Consider the following 5369-nt stretch of genomic DNA (forward strand, 5'->3'; position numbering starts at 1 on the left):
AAACAAGCCCCTAGAGCTTGGTATGAAATTGTTTCTGAATTCTTAGTCTCTTCAGGATACAAAAGAGGAGTGATTGATCCCACACAATTTAGAAAAGCAAACGGGACTCACCTTATGCTTGTACAAATATATGTGAATGATATCATCTTGGGGTCATCTAATCAAGGAATGGTGGATGAATTTGCTAAGCTCATGACAAACAAATTTCAAATGAGCATGAATAGAGAAATTAACTTCTTTCTAGGTCTTCAAGTCAAACAAATTCAGCAAGGGATATTCATTCATCAAGAGAAATACACCACTGAACTTCTGAATAAATACTCTATGGACAATTTCTCTTCTGCTAAGGTCCCTATGGCCTTCGGATATAAGATCTCTACTGATCCCTCTGGTGAATCTGTGAATCACAAGACATATAGAGGTATCATTGGTTCACTAATGTATCTCACCGCAAGCAAACCTAACATTGTCTTCGCAACCGGTGTGTGTGCAAGGTACCAAGCTTACCCAAAAGTATCACACATGACCACGGCTAAACAAATTCTTCGGTACCTAAAAGGAAGCAAATCTCTGGGTCTACGGTACCCCGCAGGCAATGACTTCGGTCTTCAAGCATTTACTGATGTAAATCATGCCGGATGCAAACTTGATCGAAAAAGTACATCTGGTGGATGTCAATTTTTAGGAGGAAGACTTGTCAGTTGGTCCTTAAGAAAACAAAGTTGTGTTTCTTTATCTACCGCAGAAGCAGAATACGTGGCCGCAGCCAGCTGATGATCCCAAGTCCTTTGGATGAAGACTCAATTGTTAGACTACAGATACAGGATGCTGCGGATACCAATTTACTGTGACTCTGAAAGTGCCATAACGATCTCTAATAATCCTATTCAGCACTCCAAGACTAAACATATTGAGCTACGGTATCATTTCATCAAAGACCATATTCTTAAAGGTAATATTGAACTCATCTTTGTTCCTACTCATGACGAGATTGCTGATGTCTTTACAAAAGCACTTGACTCTACAAAACTCAATGTATTCCTACAAATGTTGGGAATGATGAATCCGAATCCAAAATTCTTCTTGAATTAACTCGTATTGTAGACCTTCCTGGTCCCCATTGCGGTCCTTACTGAAAGTTATTTATAATAGATGGTTTTGGAACATCCCCTGCTCTACAGTCAATGTACCGCAACCATATATTATATCTATCTTTCATGGGTCCTTCTTGTTTGTGTTTACTAATTTTTATATGAGTGTTTCTCACGGCTTCTCACTGCAGTCTTTACCTTAGTCATCCGCGATGACATTTCTAACCGCAATGAAGTTTTCATCTGCAATCTTCGTGATAATTTCTCAACTGTTTTATCAACATGTAAACCTTTGTGTGTTAATTAATGATCCTTCGTTAAATAAAATAAAACATTCTCCTTAGAAACTGTCATCTTCTCTTTCTGAGTAATCCTTTTATCAGACTTATTTTAGGGATGATGACAAAAAGAACGTATTTCCAATAAACTCATCCTTAATTTGTCCTTTCCTCTCCCAAACACGTCCCATCCGTTACATCTTCCTCTCCCATCACCCTCACGATTACCTGACGTATAAACATGCGTCTGACCTTACATTAAATGCAATCCCTTTTTGGAAAAACTCCCAAAATCTTTTACAATCCGTTTTAATATATGTGGCTGAGATTCAATCAAAAATTCATTGATTCCCTCAAAAAAAACCCCAATCGACGTTTTACCCTATTATACCATTTACCTAGGGTTAAATTTTCTTTTTTCATCCCTTTTATAAACTCATCTCCTTCACTAAATCCACTTTTCTCTTTCTGAATATTGATCATTCCCTCTCAAAACCATCAAGAATTATGTGTTCTACTTCCTCTTCAAACACATTCCAACTTCAACAATGGTGAAATCAGGAGTTTCAAAGAAGCAATCCAAGGCTTCTGGTCCGGTGAATCCCACAGGCTCAGACTCTCCTTCAATCGCATCAAGCAATTTCAGGGCAGTGTTTGAAGATCATCCTTCACACAATGCTCCCATCAAGCTCATGATCAAATTTCTCAAGAACCACCCTCTGTTTGGTCCATTTGATGCCTTTATAGACGTTGTTCCAGTTTCTACTCTCTCCAAGAGCGCCTTTTCTGCTTATCACCCACTGGAAAACCCTCAAGAAGTTCATCTCAATCTCATTAACGGTTCTTTGGTCATCTTGTCCAAAGAAAAGTTCCTCACAGCCATTAATCTTCTGGTTCATCCATCCATCAAATTCTTCTCACCATCCATTGCTGACATCACATCCGCACTCTACCAGATGGGGTATCGAAAACCAATTTGAGGAATTGGTGAATTCAAAAAGAACCAGCTGCCTGCGGTTTGGCAGTTTGTATGCCACTTTGTCATCCGCTGCCTATCCGGCAGAACCGGAGGCATTGACAACATGGGACTCAAGCTCTTGGAATTGGTATGGACCATCTTCACCAGACACGACGTCAACTATCGGCAAATCCTTTGGGATGATTTCATCCAGTATATTCCCAAGGAGCACCCGAAGGAAAACCCAACCGAGCTCACATTTGCAAGATTTTGGTCTCTCTGCATATCAGACCTACATGCTGACGCTGGGATAGATATGGGTAGTGACATCAACATCTTCGTCACTAAGGATCTCAAAAGGTACCTCCCTTCTTCTGATCAAACTCTTTTTGGACCAATCCTCAGGCTTCCCACTCATATCCTTTCTTCTCTTGGTCCTAAGACTACTGATGTCTCAGACCACATTGAGGCTACATAGGGTATTGCCCCATACCCTTCTACCCCGCCTCTTCCATCCGCAACCATTAACCCTGAGGGTACCGCAATCCCCTCTACCACTACTTTATCCAACCTTTCTCAAAGAAGAAAGCAGTTAGCATCCAAGAAGAAACAAAGAACATCTAAGAAGGATGCTCCCAAACCAACCGCACCCACCAAGAAATGCAAAACCAAACCAACCACTGTATCTAGCAGTGATTCAGAAGAGGACATGAAACCGATATATGTCCTTAAGAAAATAAAAACCGCCACTACATCTAGCCATATGTGTGACCGTACCGATGCTGAAGCCTCTCAAAAGGCTCCAGTAGTCCTTGGCGTGGCCGCGGACCCATTCATCACCACCATCCTTTTTCAGTCAGACTCAGAAAGTTAGTCTAATTCTGATTCTAATCATCATGGAGGCACCCCTCCGGTATCACCCCAAAGGTATGATATTGGTTTTCACCCTAAGGTCTCCAGGGCTTCCCGACTGCATTTGTTTTCTCCAGAGGAGTTGCACTCCATCCTTAATTCTGTCAGCCAAACACTGCAAACACATTCCTATCCGCAGGGCAATTCTTCAGCCCATGCCAGAACTGAGTTGAGGCCAGACTTGACCACGGGTCAAGGAGACCAAGGACACTCAGGAAATCCTACTTTGCTTTCATCTTTTACAGGTGGTTTAGGCACGGTGAGCACTAATGTGCTAGGATCCGTGAACCCAAGGGACACCTTGGTGCGAAATCAAGGAATTGACAGAAGTAACTCTAGCGATTCTTGGAGTCATTATCAGCCAACAACCGCAGCTGAAATCAAAAATATGAAGCCTTCCAAAGGGCTTTCCAAGCCCGCAAGGATTAACAAATCAACCAGAAGCAGCAAAAAGAACAGGAGATCCAGTCTGTTGCTAAGTCTTGGGAAAATGCAATCAGTAATGCCTATACTGTAGCAACCATTCAAAAGGTTCAACACTGGATTGATGAAATGGCAGAAACACTTCTCAAAGCACAAGCTTCAGGTGCACCCGCAGGTCCCTCCAAAGTTCCTCCTACTCCAACTTCCATCCCAGTCAATCCATCACAAGATGAAGAACCCGCAATCTCAATCAGCCCTGCTCCTACTTTTGGTCTGGATGATGACGACATTCAGGAGGTGAACAGACCCTCTCCTTCAGATGATGACTTCATGATGTTTGATGAAGCTGAAGAATCAAGTGGTTTCCATCACTCCACCTCCAAACCCAAAAAGAAGAAGAAGAAGAATGCGGTGACCACAAAAGAATTCTTATCCCTTCAAGCCAAAGTCGATCAGATCTTGGTTGCGGTTCAGCCAACTCAACCGCAACCTGAAGACACTCTAGGACCTCAGTCTCTGATTGAAAGAATAGAGCTTCTGGAAACCAGGGAATGCATGGATGACCACATAGAATTCTTGGCTGCAGCAGAACGCCTCATCTCGGAGGTGACCGCAATCAAAACGGATATCCAGGCCGCCATCATGGATCAAGCTTCTCAGTCTCAAAAAGTTATAGATGAGACTCATAATGCTTATGAGTCCACGATATCTGTTCTTCAAACGACAATCAACAGACTGTAGAAATCTCTTTCCTCCAACTTCCATGGCCCTGAGATCCTCCAACTTACCAAAGAAATCCACAAGTTTCTCTTTAGCTCCTACACCCCAACCAATTCCCAATTGGCAGAACTCCTAAAAGCTCAATTCCAAGAAGTTTTCGCCAAAGTGGATGGACTTCGGCAATGGCTTGAGGAAGCACCTGCGCTACATTCCTCAAGAGGGGGAAGTGAACAAGAAGAAGAAGTCCATCACTCTGATAATGCCCTTCATCAGAGTCCCCCCATCATCACTAACAAACTTCCCACACCGCAACCCTCACCGCAATCATCTCAACATATTCCCAAAAAGCCTGAAACTCCTCCTCACTTCAAAATTCTTGAGGAGAGCATGTCCTCACCACGCCCAACTGATTCCTCTACCACAGCCCAAAAGAAAAGAGAGTGTAGTTCAGCTAAACTTGCTGAAGAAATCTGGAGGCTAAGTGGTTTTGACACTCTCATAGATGAAACCCTTATCAACTCTTGGGTCAATCCTCACCGAAGGTTGCTAGACGAACATGATATTCCCCACCTCACTTATGTAGAACCTCCTTCGGATGGCTACTGGGATGTTCCTATTTCACCCAATGCCAAATACTTTACAGTATTTGAGAAGTTTGACCAAAGCCTTCCTGATACCAAGAGACTGCCTATGGATTTTGAAAGACTTGCTCAATTCTTTACTAAACATTCCTCTCCCATAGAGCACATATGGTCCAATGACAGGCCACCCGCAGTTGTGAACTACAAGCCTCGTAGATTCATGAAAGCTGAATTCTTCCAGTACACCCTCACCCGAAGGGGACATGACTATGTCCACACTCAAGCAGACTTTCCCCACATGAATCCGGAAGAAGTGTTTCTCATAGCCAAAGTGTTTCATAATAGGGCTAAGAAGCATCCAAAAAATGAATACTGCACTTGATTGGGTCAACAACTTCTTTAGAGA

Source organism: Lactuca sativa, chromosome 5 (genome assembly GCF_002870075.4).
Source record: "Lactuca sativa cultivar Salinas chromosome 5, Lsat_Salinas_v11, whole genome shotgun sequence".
NCBI lineage: Eukaryota > Viridiplantae > Streptophyta > Magnoliopsida > Asterales > Asteraceae > Lactuca > Lactuca sativa.